The sequence below is a fragment of the Podarcis vaucheri genome (genome assembly GCF_965113315.1).
Source record: "Podarcis vaucheri genome assembly, chromosome: 9".
NCBI lineage: Eukaryota > Metazoa > Chordata > Lepidosauria > Squamata > Lacertidae > Podarcis > Podarcis vaucheri.
Genome location: NC_138767.1, coordinates 32,394,085 through 32,414,254, shown reverse-complemented (window position 1 = coordinate 32,414,254; position 20,170 = coordinate 32,394,085). Strand labels below are relative to the sequence as shown.

At 41.9% G+C, this 20,170-nt stretch overlaps 1 protein-coding gene across 4 annotated transcripts in view; it reads right to left on the bottom strand.

Moving 5' to 3' along the window:
- Window positions 1-20,170, bottom strand: part of JADE1 (jade family PHD finger 1) — a 154,723-nt gene that overhangs the window by 58,834 nt on the left and 75,719 nt on the right. The window lies entirely within an intron of this gene.

The following is a 20,170-nucleotide window of genomic DNA, read 5'->3' as shown; positions in this document are numbered from 1 at the left end:
GCTTTTGCAAAGGATGCACCATGGGAAAATGAAATGATTTTTTTTAAAAAAATAAAAAATAGGAGAAACATCCAAAGCAGTAATAAGAGAATCAAGAGATGGCTAACAGGCATGTCATTCTCTGCTTGGGGCGTACCAGAACCGTATGATGCTGGAGACTTTAAAATGTTTGGGAGGGGGCTCCTATGCCAGGGGGCCAGTTCTGAACTGGACGACATTCACCTGTTATCCAGCCTTTCATTATAATGTTGTGGTTATTTATATTTATAAGGATATATTGATTTTCCTTTTTGTTTTTAAAAGCAGTAACAATTTTATAAATTATTTCAATTTATCACCCACTCAGCCAAATACTGCTTTCTGCATCAAATATTTTACAGGTCTATAAGTGTTCATTTCAAAAACACTCTCTCTCTCTCATATTCTGCACCAGTATCAGCTCAACATGAGGTATTATTAAGGGCATGAAGCAAGATCAGCCCTCAAAACAATGTGCCAGATTCCAGTTCTGCATTTGAGTTTGGAAACATCTCCACAGGAAAGTATCACTCTGGTCATGCCCAAAATGGCTTTTCATACATGGCACCAAATGTACATTTAAGTCTCTGTGCTGTTTTTGTACAAGTGAAATATTGTTCATGGTAGGTAGAACATGTAAGAGCATACTTTTTAATATATGGACATTCTAGCCAATATATTCAAATTACAAACAGTGGAAATGCAAACCATGAGATTTTTCCCATTTTACAGATGGAGAATTTAGATTAACACTCAAGAATGCTCATTGCTAAACTAGAAATAGATTTCAGTTCCCCATGATCCAAGTCCAGCACTCTACACATTGGTTACTTCAAGTCTATAGGTAAATGAAGAGATAAAAAAAATATCGGGGGACAGGACATAATGGTAGAAGCAAAAAAAACAACCCAGTGAGGGTTGAGCTACAGATTGCTGACTGATTGAGGTAGGGAACAGAATACCTATTGTTAGCCACTGTGAGCCCGGCTTTGGCCGGGGAGGGCAGAATACAAATAAATTGTTGTTGTTGTTGTTAGAGTGAGAGGAGAACAGTAAACAAAGTACGCTCATGTTACAGTTCCAACTTGTCTTCGTGACAAATAGCCTAACACGTCTCTACTCCATGGATTTGCCTAAAAGGTAAAGGACCCCTGACAGTTTAGTCCAGTCACGAACAACTCGGGGGTTGTGGCGCTCTTCTCACTTTACTGGCCGAGGGAGCCGGCGTTTGTCTGCAGACAGTTTTTCTGGGTCATGTGGCCAGCATGACTAAGCCGCTTCTGGAGAATCATAGAATCATAGAATCATAGAGTTGGAAGAGACCACAAGGGCCATCGAGTCCAACCCCCTGCCAAGCAGGAAACACCATCAGAGCACTCCTGACATATGGTTGTCAAGCCTCTGCTTAAAGACCTCCAAAGTAGGAGACTCCACCACACTCCTTGGCAGCAAATTCCACTGTCGAACAGCTCTTACTGTCAGGAAGTTCTTCCTAATGTTTAGGTGGAATCTTCTTTCTTGTAGTTTGGATCCATTGCTCCGTGTCCGCTTCTCTGGAGCAGTAGAAAACAACCTTTCTCCCTCCTCTATGTGACATCCTTTTATATATTTGAACATGGCTATCATATCACCCCTTAACCTCCTCTTCTCCAGGCTAAACATGCCCAGCTCCCTTAGCCGTTCCTCATAAGGCATCGTTTCCAGGCCTTTGACCATTTTGGTTGCCCTCTTCTGGACACGTTCCAGTTTGTCAGTGTCCTTCTTGAATTGTGGTGCCCAGAACTGGACACAGTACTCCAGGTGTGGTCTGACCAGAGCAGAATACAGTGGCACTATTACTTCCCTTGATCTAGATGCTATACTCCTATTGATGCAGCCCAGAATTGCATTGGCTTTTTTAGCTGCCGCGTCACACTGTTGGCTCATGTCAAGTTTGTGGTCAACCAAGACTCCTAGATCCTTTTCACATGTACTGCTCTCAAGCCAGGTGTCACCCATCTTGTATTTGTGCCTCTCATTTTTTTTGCCCAAGTGCAATACTTTACATTTCTCCCTGTTAAAATTCATCTTGTTTGTTTTTGCCCAGTTCTCTAATCTGTCAAGGTCGTTTTGAAGTGTGATCCTGTCCTCTGGGGTGTTAGCCACCCCTCCCAGTTTGGTGTCATCTGCAAATTTGATCAGGATGCCCTTGAGTCCATCATCCAAGTCGTTGATAAAGATGTTGAATAAGACCGGGCCCAAGACAGAACCCTGTGGCACCCCACTAGTCACTCTTCTCCAGGATGAAGAGGAACCATTGATGAGCACCCTTTGGGTTCGGTCAGTCAGCCAGTTACAAATCCACTGAGTGGTAGCATAGTCAAGACCGCATTTTACCAGCTTCTTTACAAGAATAGCATGGGGCACCTTGTCAAATGCTTTGCTGAAATCAAGGTAGGCTACATCCACTGCATTCCCTTCATCTACCAGGCTTGTAATTCTGTCAAAAAACGAGATCAGGTTAGTCTGACATGACTTATTTTTCAGAAATCCATGCTGACTATTGGTGATCACAGCATTCCTTTCTAGGTGCTCACAGACTGTTTGCTTAATGATCTGCTCCAGAATCTTCCCTGCTATTGATGTCAGACTGACTGGGCGGTAATTATTTGGGTCCTCTCTTTTCCCCTTTTTGAAAATAGGGACAACATTTGCCCTCCTCCAGTCTGCCGGGACTTCGCCTGTTCTCCAGGAATTCTCAAAGATGACTGCCAGTGGTTCTGAGATCACATCTGCCAGTTCTTTTAATACTCTTGGATGCAGTTCATCTGGCCCTGGAGACTTGAATACATCTAATCTAGCCAAATATTCTTGTACTATCTCCTTAGTTATTCTGGGCTGTGTTTCCTTTGCTGAATCATTTGCTTCAAATTCTTCAGGTCGGGCATTGTCTTCTTTATCGGAGAAGACTGAGGCAAAGAAGGCATTGAGGAGTTCAGCCCTTTCTGTGTCCCCTGTTTGCATTTCACCATCTTCTCCTCTGAGTGACCCCACTGTTTCTTTGTTCTTCCTTTTGCTACGAACATACCCATAAAAGCCTTTTTTGTTGCTTTTAACCTCTCTAGCAAGCCTGAGTTCATTCTGTGCTTTAGCTTTTCTGACTTTGTGTCTACACGTGCTGGCTATTTGTTTGAATTCCTCTTTGGTGGTTTCCCCCCTTTTCCATTTTTTGTACACATCCTTTTTTAATCTTAATTCAGTTAAAAGTTCTTTAGATAGCCACCCTGGTTTCTTTAGGCACCTTCCATGTTTTCGTCTCATTGGTATTGCCTGACGTTGTGCTTTTACTATCTCCGTCTTAACAAACTCCCAGCCATCATGAACTCCCTTTCCTTTTAGTATTGCTGTCCATGGGATCTCACCCAGCACTTCCCTAAGTTTTATGAAGTCGGCTTTCTTAAAGTCAAGAAATTGAGTCCTAGTATGCTTGGCTGCTACTTTCCGCTGTATAGTAAACTTCAGAAGAGCATGATCACTCGCGCCTAATGATCCTTCCACATCTACCCCACTAACCAGGTCATCAACATTGGTTAGGACCAGGTCTAAAATGGCTGTTCCTCTTGTTGCTTCTCCCACTTTCTGGACAATGAAGTTGTCTGCAAGGCCAGTGAGGAATCTGTTTGACCTTATGCTCTTGGCTGAGTTTGACGTCCAACAAATATCCGGGTAATTGAAGTCCCCCATTACTACTATCTCCCTTCCTTTTGCATGCTTGGCCATCTGTTCCAGGAAGGCATCATCTATGTCCTCCGTTTGGCTTGGGGATCTATAGTAAACTCCCACAATGAGGTCTCTGTTATTCTTCTCTCCCTGAATTTTGACCCAAATGCTCTCACTTTGGCTTTGAGGTTCTAAATCTTGGATCTCTTCACAGGTATACACACCCCTGACATATAACGCCACTCCTCCTCCTTTCTTGTCTGGTCTGTTTCTCTGAAATAGATTGTATCCCTCCATTATTACATTCCAATCGTGGGACTTATCCCACCAGGTTTCAGTGATGCCTATTATGTCATATTTAGTTTGCTGTACCAAGAGCTCAAGCTCATCTTGTTTATTTCCCATGCTTTGCGCATTAGTGTACAGACATTGAAGTCCATTAATCATTCCCCCGTGTCTCTTATTTAAGGATTTTTTCCTCCCTCCACTAGGTCCGCGTGCTGTTTGCTCCATTTGGTCTATGACATTTGGATGATCATCTTCATTAATTGATAGACTCCTACCTTCAGGAGCACTGTCTCCCTCCCCCACATTAGTCAGTTTAAAGCCCTCCTGATGAGGTTTCTGAGATTTTTGGCAAAAACATTTCTCCCAACCGTTGTGAGGTGCAGCCCATCACTTGCCAGAAGTCCATCTTCAAGAAACTGCAGTCCGTGATCTAAGAATCCAAACCGTTCCTGTTTACACCATTTGCGAAGCCAGCTGTTCACTTCCACTATTTTCCCCTCTCTCCCTGGGCCACGTTGTTCAACTGGGAGGACAGACGAGATGACAATTTGTGCATTTAGTTGCTTCAATTTCCTGCCGAGAGCCTCGTAGTCTCTTTTGATCTTCTGGAGGCTATTGCTTGCAGTGTCATTGGTTCCCACATGAACCAAGAGGAAGGGGTATTCGTCAGTGGGTTTTATGATTCCTTGCAGTCGTTCAGTTACATCTTGGATCTTAGCCCCGGGGAGACAGCACACCTCCCGAGACATCTTGTCAGGCCCACAGATCACTGCTTCGAGACATCTTGTCAGGCCCACAGATCACTGCAGCACACAGAAATGACGTTTACCTTCCCACCAGAGTGGTACCTACTTATCTACTTGCTCGACCTGCTAGGTTGGCAGGAGCTGGGAACGAACAATGGGAGCTCACCCCATCGCAGGGATTCGAACCGCCGACCTTCCAATCGGCAAGCCCAAGGCTCAGTGGTTTACACCACAGCGCCACCCGCGTCCCATGAATTTGCCTAGTCCCCTTCTAAAGTCACCTAAGTGGATGGTTATCACCATATCTTGCAGCAGCAAATCATTTTCATTGTTGTGTTTCATTGGAAGCCTACATTAAGTTTTTATATTAGCTGTCAACTTTCTCCAAAGCATGCCTAGTTCTAAAAACCACTATCATGTATGCCCCTCTTTTGTTGTCTTGTTTATATTCTAAAGCAATAGTAGACGAAATCAACTCCTCAACCTTTTAGCCTTTCCTTGTAGAGAAAGTGCTCCAAGCTCCTGATCAGCCTAGAGCTTTATGTTATGCAGGGCCTCAGAGGTTTGGTTTTCTTGGAATGACAGTCAACAGAGATGGTAGTATCTTTAGAATATAGGATGGAATGGCTCATAGTATTAGCACTCCACAAATCTTGCCTCCCAGTTAGGTTCCCAGGAAGATCACCAAGCCATAGCTTTGGGTCCAGCTTAGCAAGGTGATGTTGTTTCCAACAAATTGGGAGGTGGGGAGAGCTACCTCCATTTGTCTCTATGGCTACTGGGCAGCTTCTTTGCACATGTACATGGTAGCATTTAACCAGACAGTTAAGGAACTGTTCTGACCCATTCAGTGACCTCTTCTACTAGATTCAAAACTTCATTGATGCAGAATCACAAGCCTGGAAGAGACCCACAGATATAACCCATACTGATCCTCCAATCCCATAACAATTAGCCACCATGGCTTGTAGCCATTGATACATTATCTCTGTCCTAGAACTGAGCCCTATGTTGGTTTGTCATCTAATGCAGGAGGGACAGAGAGGAAGTGCCATGCCATTTTCTCTCACTTTTAACAGTAGCATGAGATGCAGAAATTAGCAGCTCAAGATTCTCACAGCATGGAGAAAGGAGAATCCAGCTGCTGTTAAAAGGCACAGAAGTAGGGGTTGCTCAAAAAGTAGGCAACCTCAACTCCTGAGATATTTGTATTTTGTTGCTACCATCTGCTAACAGCCCACTAATGAGACACAGTCCACCCGGATATCACTACACCAATATTTCTTGCATTCCAAAATATGGAATGTAAATGCAAAAGTGGCAGGCCTAAGACACGTTTCCTTAATCAATGGATTTACATTTTTCCCTGGGCAAAAGCAGGCATGTGTCTTTTTCAAAGCATCTCTTGCCAAATTAAAGAAGAACGCTCCTCTAGGTTTATCATAATCTCAACATGAAAAAATAAGCTTGCTGGGAGGGAGGAGAGATATTCTAGCATGGTTAACGTGCACTAATTACAGGGTAATGCATCCCCTCTGGCAACCCTTTTACCCATGTGCCAAAAAAGTCACACCTTATTCAGTGATGCCAGAAGGCCTCCAAACGAAGAAAGTTGGGAGCAGCTACACACCTACACACATACACACATGTAGAAAGGGAAGTATGAGCTGTTGTTTGCTCTGTCTCATCTGTGATTCAGCAGAAGAATTGCTCTTTATACATTATAATAAGCTAAGTAATTTATCCAAGCATATCATACACCTACACCTTTGCTACACACATTGCAAACTTGTTACACATTCAGAAACCAATTTCATTTTCCCAGTGAAAGCAGGAGCCAGGTCTCTTATTCATCTTTGTAATGTCTAAGACAGTCCTTTATTACGGGTTCAAGTACTGAGACTTTTAGCATTCTATGAGTGTGGCTATTTATGTTAACAAGACATACAAACTACCATGCACAAGAGGGGTGTATCAGCAGATGCAAGGAACCCCAAGAAATACAAAAATATTTAGGGGGGAAGGAATTTCAATGAGGACTGAGCATACTAAAGTGGGCGTGGAATGCTGAGTGGCTGGGTGGTGGGGAGAGAAAACCAGTAGGGAGCAGCAATGGGAAGGATTGTCCTGGAAAAGGACATTATTGGCTGGAATCTTGGAACAGCAACACTCCATGCACCCTTTTTATTGGCGGTCTCATTTGTTATAATTTATTATTGAGATTTATATTCCAGCTTACTATTTTTTTAAATGGTTCAAGGCGGCTGGCTAGTAGATTGAAATTACACTGAGTTTGACAAATGTATAAATGAGATGCAGAAGTCCAAATGAAGCATCTCTTTTCCTGAGCTGTATTAGGATGGCGTGAAATAACATTGAACTTTTGTGACTACTGAGGGGGAAGGCTCAGTAATAGAATGGTGATAAAGAGTACATCTCCTGTCAAGGAAGTCAAAGGCCACTTCAATGATGATCTCTTGCTTGAGTCAGAATCAGTCTCAGCAAAGTAAACTATTTTTCAAACAAAACAGAAAACATCCAACCTCAACCTTGATGTATTGATTAGATATTCTGTGCATCATCTATGCACATGAATGTTTTGTGATTGCTCTGCTACCCTGCAAAATGCAAGATACAGATCACTCCTATAGAGCCTATTTGCATGTAGCATTCACAACAGCTCTATACAAAGGACCAATGAATGCATAAAGGCAGCATGTTGAAGCCCCCTTTTTCTTCCACACCTTAATTAGCTACATATTATCTGAAGGGGACCTCTATGCTGGAAATCACCAGCTCTCTTTATACATTCTTCCTCCCCCCCACAAGTTGAAGTGTGACTGTCTGAAGCAGGGAGCCTCCTGGACTCATAGAGAGCTCTTCCTAGTGTGTTTGCTTGCTTGCTTGCTTGCTTGCTTGCTTGCTTGTACCCTGATTTTCCAGGGAGTACATGAGGCTCCGCACTTCAAGTGTTTGCCTTCCAACCTTATGGAGGTGAAGCTACTGCACTAGTTCCTGTCTCACATGTTTACTTAAAAATGGGTTAAAAATGCATTAAGAAGGCTATTGTCTTACCATGTTTGTAAGGTCAGCTGGGATGTCTGGCTGGTGAGATATTGAGGATATTGGGAAGATCAACCCAGTGTGTTTTGTTTGTAATTAAAGGCAGGATTGCTATTTCGGCTCAGGACCAAATTAACTCTCATGCTGAGTAGGCTACGGAGCAGTTCCCTGACCAAACCATATACCTGCAGAGTAATTATGTGAGAACAAGAAGAGAATCTCTCCTCTGCTCCCCAGGTCCTGAGCTTTAATTTTTCCTCAGCTAAGAACATGGTGGCACCTTTCTGAAACAAAAAGGAGTCTCCAGCCTGAATGAACATGAGCAGACACTGCAGATTTCATGTTCAGAGTGAAGACTGTCTTTCTGCATATATAGTGGTCCCTCAGGTTACATACGCTTCAGGTTACAGACTCTGCTAACCCAGAAATAGTGCTTCGGGTTAAGAACTTTGCTTCAGGATAAGAAAAGAAATCGGGCTCCGGCGGCGCAGCAGCAGCAGAAGGCCCCATTAGCTAAAGTGGTGCTTCAGGTTAAGAACAGTTTCAGGTTAAATACGGACCTCTGGAACAAATTAAGTACTTAACCCGAGGTACTACTGTATGCTGGCAAAGAAGAAAATGTGGCTTTTTGATTAGAGACACAAATACTAGCCAGGATTCATCACATATAGATGACACAGATTTTTTAAAAAATCCAGCCCTGTGACAAGGACCACCATTAGGAACAGCTGCAAAATTAACCTGTGTAATCTTTAATTATATGCACACCACAGTGCCAGATTTTATAGGTATGCACAGTATGGGCAGAATTAGGGCTCCTTGTGACTGATGCCCCAAGTTATTAGTATACATTCTTAACTGAGAAAATATCATTGAAACATGACTACAAACAATGAATAGCCAATGTTGAATTCTAATATTTTAGTGTGTTGCATTGTTTCCACTCTTCATTTCTCCTACACCGCAATTAAAGTCAGCGGCGGCCTGGTTCATTAGAGCAGAAGTCACCAACCTGATGCCCATGAAGACCTTTATGACACTTGTGGAGGCTCCAGGTGCCATTAAGAACCCTGGTCTTCCACAAGTACAGGAGACGCCATGCTTCAGAAGCTTGCCCTCTAATTTGTGGAAGGTGATTGTGACTGCAATGAGAGGGTGGAGCTTATCAAACTCATCCCTGCTTTCTCTCACTCAATGCTATATGCATGAATACTTAATTCACATTTCCTGAAAGTATATGCAAGCAAAAATGCAGCTATCCTTTGAAATTTGAAAGCCCTCTAAATTTTGTGATGCAGTTCTCCAACACAAAAATATGTGCACAAATGCATGTGTGGATAAAAATGCATATATTGGTGAAAATGCATATATTGGTGAATATGGCACACATATTAGGCCTATTTATTTGCAAAAATGTGCATATTAGGAGAAATGAACACTAAAATGCTGGTGAACTTGACAGATACCTCCATCCTGAATTAGAGGACAATTCTCTTCCTTTTTTGTGAGTTTGCTTGCTTTTCAGTTTACCTTGCTTTTGGGAATGCAGTTCACACCAGAACCTCTTCCTCTTCCCCTAGCTGCTCCTAGGCCAGAGATGTGTGTAAGCATGACCAGCTGGAATTCTACCACTCTTTCCTTCATGAAATGCATGAACATTGAAAATGTGGCTCATTAGCTAGTACAGAGGCTTGAGTTACAAAACAGCATTCTCTTGCTGTCAACTAAAGGAATAAAAATAGTTATATCTGCATGGTGTAGAAACACATATTGGAAAGCAGAAAAATGGAAGGCTGAGAGTGAAAGTGAAGCAGTCTTGGAAACAATGGTAGTTGAACCATTGACTTGGCTGGCAGCATCATTCTGCTTTGCCAATGCAAACCTCATTCATATTTCAAGCCAGCATAGCTCTTTTGAGAATAGAGCTGCCTAGAGTCATTGTACATAACCATCTGAACACAAGACATGGAGTTTGATGTTGTAGCAAAGATAACCAGCACATAACTTTGCAACAAGTAGAATTATGACCTAGGCAGCAGCCATGGTGGGAGCAAATGCCAAGGCGAAACATATCTAAGGATCTGTTGCCCCGGGTTTGCCATAATTATAAGTGCAGATACAAAAACCATGCACTCTCTGAGGAATTATAGAATAATGCCTACACATGATTCATGTGACTGAGGGTCAGCTATCCTCATGAGGAAATGCTCAAAAGCTAACCTTCATACAGAAGTCACCAACCTTTTGGGGCCCATGGATATATGTTCTGTGAACCGCCCTAGACCTTCAGGTATAGGGTGTTATATAAATTCAATAAATAACAACCAACAACAACAACATTTGCAAACCAGAGAAACTGTCATGGGCAACACTCAAACTTCAACCAAGCACATACCACAATCTATACTCAGCAGGGGAAGAGGGCTTTTCTGGTGCCAGGGAAGGCTTATGCAGGTGCATCTCCGTCCACAGGCACCACACTGACAACTTCTGCCTTAGCAGCAATATTAATAATACTTTACTGCTAGTAGGTGGTTTGGAGTGTTACAAGATTTGCACTTCCTCAATTTGGTGTTACTGGCACTGATAGCTCAGGGATGGGTAACCTATGGCTCTCCAGATGTTCTAGATTGCAGCTCCCAGCATCCCTGAGCATTGGCCATGCTGGCTGGGCTGCAGTGGCTGCTGCTCACTGGGCAGAAGGCAGGGAGACCAACAGAAGCTGGAACCAGAACTACTGACATGTCCCCATCCTCCCTGCTGAATTCTGCAAGGGCAACACTGAGACGAAGGAGGAGGAAATTGACAGGCAGTGCCATCCCATGGACTGGTTTTAAGTGGGCAAGTGGGAACAGACTGGCTGGTGGGGCAGTGTCTCATTTGTCCTAATGAGGCAGCGTCCACTGCAGTTTGAGCTGGTGGTAGTTGTAGTCCAAAACAAATAGGTCTGGCCCAAGACATTTTGCCACTTGAGGAAAAACTGAAAATATACCCCCTGCCCATAAATCAAAGTGGGTCACATGCAAGGCTGACCTTTTGGTCCTAGAGACAAATGCCTCTCCCTGGGAGTAGACAACAACAACAACAACAACAACAACAACAACAACAACAACAACAACAACAACAACAACAACGGGAGGGTGGAAATAACAATTTGCTGCCTGTTTACAACTCCTGGAATCAACCTTTTTGAGTCCACAGCTCCCTTGACCAACTGCATTATTTCTGTGGCACCCTTGTGGGGCTCAGGAGCTCAGTTGAGCTGGCAGCCTCTCACCCTTTTTCGAACACCCTCCATTGTGAAGTGTTCCCTCAGCCTCCTCTCCTCTCCTTGGGAATCCTCCAGGTAGCTGCCACAGCCTCCCCTGGTCTCTGAGCCACCTCAGCTCCAGGCCACCAGCACCTCCTGGCCAGCCCCAGACGCACCATTTCCTGGGGAGCTTGTAGCCAGGGCAGCTGCAACAAACAGCTGTGCAAGCCTTTGGGAGGCAGAGACATGAGAGGGTATAAGAGGAAGGAAGGAAAGAGGGACAGAGGCCAATGTTGCCCACAACACCCCTGACCTTCATTCAGGGCACCCCAGGGTGCCACAGCACACTGGTTGAAAACCACTGGCCTAAGGACCAGCCCTACACAGTAATAACTACTTGAAGGGTCCTTAATCGCTGCACTCCATCACATCCTGTAGGGAACAGAACATAGCTCTTCACAACATGAAGCACAGAAAAATGAAGAGCAGTGATAATGCAGAGCAGCTATCTAGAGACATTGTTGCTGTGTGAAAATACACTGCTACCATTGCTCTTCTACACATTCATTTTAAAGAACTGCCAGATGCAAAGTACAGCTCATGATCAAGACAGAGATACAGAGGAAATGCTTGAAAAAGTGAACAGAAATATAAAGAGAAAGACAATGATGCAGATGTACCTGATTGCTGACCTTCTAGCATGGCTGGGCTTTGAAAGTTAAACCCCGAGAACTATCATTCAAGCTCCTGTGAAAACTGAGAATGAAACAAATAGAGCATTTGCAAAGCCAAGAAATTAAGGTCCTTGTCTGTTTAGGTACTAAGAGATAAGGAGTAGAAATGGATGGAAAATAAACATTTTACTACGCTTGCCCCTCTAACTATCCAGCTAATCAAAACTTGATCCTGACGGACACATCCTATGTCTCTAAAGCACATACCATTGAGATAAACCAGAGCAGCCAAGGTCATTCCTGATAATGAAATATTTTCCACCCAAACAGATTTAAAGCAGAAATTCTCCTTTATCTCTGTAAAGATACCATTAGCAATTCTCAATCAAGGCCTAGGCAGAGATCCTGGTTAGTCTGGTGCAATACCCAAATAGTGAGGCTTGGGGCTTGCTGTGAACTGCTCCAAGTATTAAAATTATTAAGCTGCTTCTAAATTAGCCTAGTTTTGATAGGAGACGACTACCTCTACCATACAACACTGCAGCTCTGAAAAGCATATGCTTCAAAAGCAAGCCCCATACATTGAATCCTATGCATGCTTACTGAGAAGTAAATTCTACAGTATTCAATAGGGCAATAAACATTTACTGGAGCGCTGAATTCAATGGGGCTTGCTTCTGTGTAGGATTGCACAGTTAAGCAACTAAAACAGGTTGAATGTTAAGTGGTTTCAGGATTGCAGCCATCTTGTCATCTCCAGGCAGGAGGGGGAAGGACCCCCTAAAGATGTTGTTTGTTTGTTTGTTTGTTTGTTTGTTTGTTTGTTCTCTCTCTCTCTCTCTCACACACACACATTTATTTATTTATTTATTTATTTATTTATTTATTTATTTATTTATTTATTTCCCCACATTTCGTCTAGGGCACTCAGGTGGCACACATAGTTCTCATTTTTTATCTTCACAACAACCCTGTGAAGAAGGTTAGATTGAGAGACTATGACTGGTCCAAGCTAACCTAGTGAGTTTCATGGCTGATTTGAACCCTGGTCTCCTAGATCCTAGGCTGTTATGCTAATCACTACACCACACTGGTTCTTACAGGAAGAAAAAGCAAAAAGTACTCACTGCAACTTATCTGGACAGCACAGGGATTAAGTGGGGTGGGGCAGAGAGGTTGAGGCTGCACAGACATATTTGTGGACCCAATCCAGCTCTTCCACCAGTACAATCATGCAGGCCTGACCTTGCTGCTGCCCTGCCCTAGCACCAACTAGGTAAGCTGCAGCGATGCCAATGCCACAGAAAGGCATCTGCAGCTCTGCCCCACCACACTGACTGCTAACGTGTGTGTGTGTGTGTGTGTATACACACACACCCAGAGCTGTTACTGGAATATGTAACAGTGAAGAGTAAGATCTGCTAAATCCTTTTCATTCCTTTATTTTGCTGTATATCATTCTTACTTGATAACATTCATTTCGTCTTTTACATCTGAAATATTTCACATTAATCCCTGAAGAATCTCATGCCATGAAAATGAACACCGAGCTAATAAAGTTGACTTTTCCCCTGCTGCTCAACCTCAGTCATGCCCTCCTTTAAGTCTTAGCTATCTGTCTCCATCCATCCAACCTTTTAAGCCAGATTCTTGGAAATTTTCCCTCCACCAGCACTTTCGCCTTCAGGGTTAGAAACATGTTATAAAGCATGTAAAAATGTAAAGGACAAAAAAAACCCAAAACAAAAACAAAAAACCACCACCCTGCCCTGTCCAACAATGTCAAATTTATAGCCAGAATCTAATCTCTAATGGTAGGAATTCCTACCATTCCTCAAATGGTAGGAATGTTTACCATTAAAAGAAATGGTCATTGTCTATCCTCAGCATTCTGTTGTTTATTTTTAGAAAATGGTAGTCACATTTTAATTGGTTTTCTCACATAAAGAAGTTAACGAAGACCTACTCATCTTAGGGAATAAACAAAGCACAGCACATCTGTGTTATGAAGTTTAATGATAATTACTTCTTTTCTTTACACTAATAAGAGTTAAATTCTGGGTTTGTTTTTTGTTTTTGTTTTTTAAAAGAAACACCATCTAGCCACAGTAAGGGAAAGGTTATCTTTCAACAACTGTCATATGTTGTAATATTATTGTGGGTGTAATTGTATTCTTGACTGAGAAGTGCCTCAAGCTGCCCAGGAATTAAAAGAAACCAACAAATATTGTGATTTTTTAAACTGATAATTTGTGATTTTTAGTGCTGTAAACACATGCACACCAACTCAGGGCTCCAACCTGACCTGGGGAACACCTCACCCATCCCCCCAAATCAATTGGTGTGTGGTGGGGGTAATGCTTAATCATGATTTATTTGGTCCGCCAAATTGATTCAACATGGCCTCTGACGTCCAAACATAGATGAAGACAGTATTTTCCACCTTGGGAACTCTTGTGCCAAATTAGGTGACAATATATTCAGAGCCATACAAATTAGGGCAGGTTGGAACCATCACGCCAAATTGAGAAACGATGTAATCAGAAACATCTTGCTCAGTGCAATTTGGTCATGTCACACCAAAAATCAGGTAAAGTCATGCCAAAGTCACAGTTTGGTCCACCAGTGGCCCAATGTTGATGTAAAACACTGCCCCCACTTCGGGAACCCTTGTGCCAAGTTCAAAATTTGTGCACTTTGGACCTGTCACACCAGAACTACTTACAAAGAGAAAACAAAACACTGCCAGAAGTATACTTCCAGCGTTGGGAGTTGTTGGGTCCACCCACAGTCAATGCATCACCAGTGCAGAATGACGTACGTGAGATTAAGAGGAGGGACTCAATTGTTCCAAGTACAAGGTCACACCACACATCTAGCAAATAACAAATCAACATGCTGATGTACTGACACAAAAGCAAACTGACATGGACATGAGAATGGAACTGTATATAAAAAGCAAAGCTTGTTAACCCTGGCTCAGAAATTCAGTACTTAACTGCTAGAGAAGACTACACTCTCTTGTCACAAAGCTGTATCTTTTTTAAAAAAAACAAGCCCATATAAAACGCACACACATGCTAATATACTGATGATCATAACATGTAATCTTGACGCAATTCAGTGTGAGTGATTCATCCATGTGTCACTCAGATTCAAGAAAAATTACTTTTTCCAAAACAAAATAATCTATGCTATGATGCAGTCACCTTTCCTGAGTAATCTTGCAATTTAAATGACAAGGTTACTTACAAAGTAAATGGCAACAGGGAGATCTTAGTTTCTTTGCCAGGGAGATCCACACATGTCCAAGTGTTGCAAAGGGGTAAGCACACATGCTTTAAAAAACGTGTCTGCCAATCTTATGGTGGTCGAGAATTTACAGGAAACTGAGGTGCTGATCCTTCCTTCCCTCTTTTTTATTTTTAAATAAAAATAATACATAATTAACAGAAGTAAAATTGTGCATATAAGAACACATGTGCACACCCAAAAAAAGAAAGCCTCAAAGAAAAAGGAGATGAAGCCTGTGAAAAAAAATAATTACATACCTGCTTAGGGACTAAACAGATGACCCTTGGGTCCCTTCCAACTCTAAGATTCTATGATTCTAAGTTGTTGTTGTTGTTGTTTTAATAAATTGGGAGATCAGGTTTACAATCAAGTCTTCCATTTTTTTTAAAACAACAGCAACAATTTAAAAGCAGTACAGGATTAAATCAGGGTAAAAGTGCCAGAAAATAGATTAAATATCTATTTAATCCTTTCTCTTCATACCATTTTCAGGAACGGTGCCTAAGGAAGGAATAACCCTTTCCCACAGTGCTGCTGCAGCTGGCCCTCCAATCCAGTCCTTTATTTCATTTTTAAAGTCAGAAGATCCAATCATGGACCTCTCTCATAACATCTGTTTTGGAAGTCCAATAGTTAAACAGTAAAGCAAAGCAATTTCAGCTCTACATAAAGATTCTGTAATGAACACAGCTGTAAGCCCACACTGCATCACTCACTAGTGTAACTGGCCAGAACCATTTACAGTAGAAATATATATTAAATACTGATTCAAGTAAACTGAGCTTTGTATAAACATATTCTTTGCCTTTGACCTTACATGTATTCTTGTTTTTAAAGAAAATGCATGATCTGTTTGCACTGGCAGATTTGTGGTAATGGATCAACATCTGTTCCTTCAGATGCAGAGCCTAAAGCCACACCACTTACAAAAGCATCTTGCTTGCTTTCCTACAGTGTGTGACTAACACTTGTGCATTTATTACCTGCATTAGTTACATTTACTACATTTAAAGAGCACTACAAATGCCAGTTGTCAACTGGAATTAAACTTGCTCAAACTATTGATGTATATTATTGATACTTGACTTCACCATTTATTCTTCTTCAATGGCAATAAAACATAATTTTATTAAACAGGAAGGAAGTAATATTTCATTTCTTTGTTTTAAATGTAGTGTGACTGAGTTTGATGCTGTCACTGATTTGGCATCTAGAAGGGGGAAACAGTGTATGTGGATGCGTGTTTTCATGAATAAAGAAAACAGACTGTATAATCAGCTAGCAGCATCAGCAGGAGCTTTCTCTACCCCACAGAGCAGGTTCAGGGTCACAAGTCAAAGCACCATGCACGCCTCCCAATACCTCCATAGGTAATCAAATGGTGATAGTCTCCGAAATATGCTTACTTATGGGCAGAAGCAACTAACGTTCACCATGAATGGTCTGTAGACCACTTTGGAATTCACAAAGAAAAGAGAAGAACCCAAAGCCACAAAATTGTAATAGGTACTAATCAAGGTATTGCCATCCTGTAATGTTTAAATGCCACCCCCTCCCTGCAATGAACCAAAATGGCTATCTGCAACAGGGGTAATCACCACTATAGTGAGTGCACCCATCAGTATTTCCTATGGCACCTGCAAAAGGCCTTAATAAATATGCTTTCAAAAATACACACTGCATAAGCCCGTTTGCTCTTCCTGTTCAATTCCTGTTTGCACAGGCTCAGCCTCTCCTACACTGAACATGCCTCCTTAAACATATCCACATTTTATTGGATGGCAGGACTTAACAACCTCCCTCCCATTCTGAACATAGGAAACAGGTAAGTAGCTTCTCTCTGTGAGCAAGCACGGTGACGGTTGATGTAGGTACTTTTTTCCTCCAGTGATGGGGCAGCATGTCACCCATTTTATTGTCCTACCTCTTTCTGCTATTGTATTCATTCATTCATTCATTCATTCATTCATTCATTTTATTACTAAACTTATATCCTGCCCTTCCTCCCTAAGCCTTATGGGGCAGCCATTTTGTATTATGCTCCATCCCCTGTGACAGCTATTTTGGGTTATGCCACACGCCCACAGCAACCATTTTGTGACTGGTGCCTACAGCACTCTCTCAATATTCCAGATGAGTCCACAGACCCAAAGACTGCCAATGCATGATCTACAATTTACCACAGTAGCTGGCTGGACACTGTGAGAACAGGATGCTGGACTAGATGGGCTACTGGCTTGATCCAGCAAGCTCTTATGACATTCTTATGTGTAGCAAACTTCTTCCTACAGACACATATGATATTTGCAGTGTGTTTTGGGGACTGGAGCACAGTCTGATTCCCCCCCAAAAAAACTTGTCTAAGTTAAAGTATTGGGTTACTTACTATAAGGTATAGTGAGAAAAAGTGGTTACAACGCTACATTACTGTACTCATGCCTTGCAAATAAGGTGCTGGGTCCAAACAGCTAATGACATAGGTCTTCGTGTAAGAAAGATCTTGCATCTGCTTTTTACATAACATGGCACATGCCAGACTAGTGAGAAATCATAGAATCACAGATCTGTAAAGTTGGAAAGGACCTCAAGGGTCATCTAGTCCAACCCCCTGCAATGCAGGAATCTCAACTAGATCATACATGCCACCCTGGGTTCCTTTGGAAGGAAGGATGGGATAAAATTTAATAAAAATAAAAAAAAAATTAAAATTGTGTCTGACCTTTCAGATAGGATAAAGACATGTTTCTTTCACTGCTGCTGTTGCTCTTTTCACTTGAAAAGCCTGGAACGTAACACACCAAAACTATCCCTTATAGTTAATATTACTTATTTTAGTTCTGAAAGCAAGATAAATAAGATTGAGGGATATACCACCACATATTCATTCATTCAGGCCAGGATCCAGAACTATAAAAGCTCATGAAAGCCCTGTGGGTCCGAGGGATTTTCTTCTTCTGAAGTGTGCTACATAGCAATGGGAGGAGAGGGTCTTGTCAGTTGTGATGCCACTTTTAGGAAAACCTCTCCCCAGGAATGCTCACCTAGCATTTGTATTCATGTATTCAGCAGCGCAATCCTTTCAGAAGTAGGGCTCATTGAATTCAATGAGACTTTCTCCCAAGTCACTGTGCATAGGATTGTAGCCCATTGTTTTTCATTGCCTAGACTTTTTTAAACATCTGGCATATTAGTTATTTTTGCAGTGATTTTTCTTTTATGCTCTTTTACCGTTTGACAGGTTATGGAAAACCAACCTGGAAATTTCTGAACTGAAGGGTGGTATATAAATCTTTTTACTCAGCTAGATAAACAAACAGGTACTCAAGGCAGCTTACAGAAATTAAAAAATCAATCATAATGCAATAAATAAGCCATCTAAAACAATATTAAAAAAACAGCCGTCTAAAATCAGAATAAAACTGCAACAGTGGTAAGAATCACACTGTGTTAAAAGTACAGCTGAACATGACAGACTTCACCTGGTGAATAAAAGATACTGAGAAAGGACAATAAGAACAGCTGTCTACTATTAAAGGCACTATACATGCCAAACTGCTCATCTCAATATAAAATCAAATGGAAAAACAAATTTACAAAAGGTCACTGTAGCACAAGCTCTAGATTAGAGCTAGACAATGAGACTTGCTGACGGTTAGGGAACTGAGTGCTAGGAATATAAAACCAATAAAGCCATGTAGAAACCAAAACTGTTTCAAGGTTCCCAAAAGAATAAGGTGCCAAGCCAAATCGTATATAAAGGGCCGTTAAAATCAAAGGGCAACCCCCTGAATTACAGGAGGCATTAATCCTCTCACCAAACTTCGCAACTAACTCATACAATGGCGAGGAAGTGATCCAGCGCCGTTATTTGGCCCATGGACACTTTCATTGTTTCTAATAAAATTCGTGTTGAATTAATTACACACAATAAAAAGTGACATAGAAAATAGTGCTTATGCAATGAATTAATGTGCCAAGCTGCGTTTGGCGCTGGCCCTTTCCTCAAGTCTCTTCTCATTTATTTACTTCAGGGACAGGAAGCAGGGAGTGTGGGGAATGTGCTGACAAGCAAAGGATCTTTTTTTAAAGAAAAAAGAACCTCACCCATCTTATTCAGGGAAATCGATGGAATGTTCACACAATGCTATTGTCAACAGGGGATCTTATTCAAGCATCGCAATTCTGTCTGTCTACTCAAAAATCAGTCCCATTGAGTTCACTGGGGTTTATGTCCAAGTTTATGTATGCGGCACAGATGCCCAATATTGCAGGACTTAGGCAGGCACAGAACCAAGTTGCACACGATATTCAGTATGTTACAGCTTCCGAAAGCTACTAAATGCAACAGACTGTTCAGAAAGAAAAACTGACACTAGAATCTGATACATGACAGCTCAGAAATAAGCTCCACTGAGTCCAAGGGGCCTCACTCATAGGCAGGTGAGCATCAGATTGCAGCCTGTCAGTTGCCTTGTAAGTTTCATAATCAGAATAAATATTAGCTCCTGCAAGGCAATGTAATATATGGACTAGGTATGGGGAGACCCAGTTTCAAATCCCTAATCATCTCAGTGGGGGGCCTTGAGCCAATCACTATTATCCACCTTCGGCTACCTTCTAGGGTTGTTGTGTAGATAATAAAATGGGCAGCGGGAGAACCACATACATCACCTCAAGCTTCTTGAGATATCAATGTAACTAATGGGGGGTTTTTTTCAGAGAAAAGACCTGTGATCTGCTTCCTTTCAGAAGTCAAGTTCTTATGGAAACCACTGTGAGTGTTTAACAGTAGCCAAAAGCCTTTTGCTTTGCATTGTCCTGCACTTTCATGCTGTTGTATTTCCCCCTTCCTTTGAAGCAGAAAGAGTGACAGCAAACTGTCCCTCTTTGAAAATTATGTCCTGTGGCAATTTAAAACAAACCCAGTGTACAATACACTTTCAGTACATTCACTGCGTAGGGCAAACAGGCCTCACTCGGCTTCCAGTGGTCAAGGAGCAGGAGTTCATATGTACTGCCCTCTGGTGGTCCTTTTACTCTCAACCAGCTCAGTTCTTACCCAAATATTGTTATAATGTAAACAGTCAGCTGGAATACACAAAACATTTTGGGTATTCTAAATGTGGTATACCAGTTTG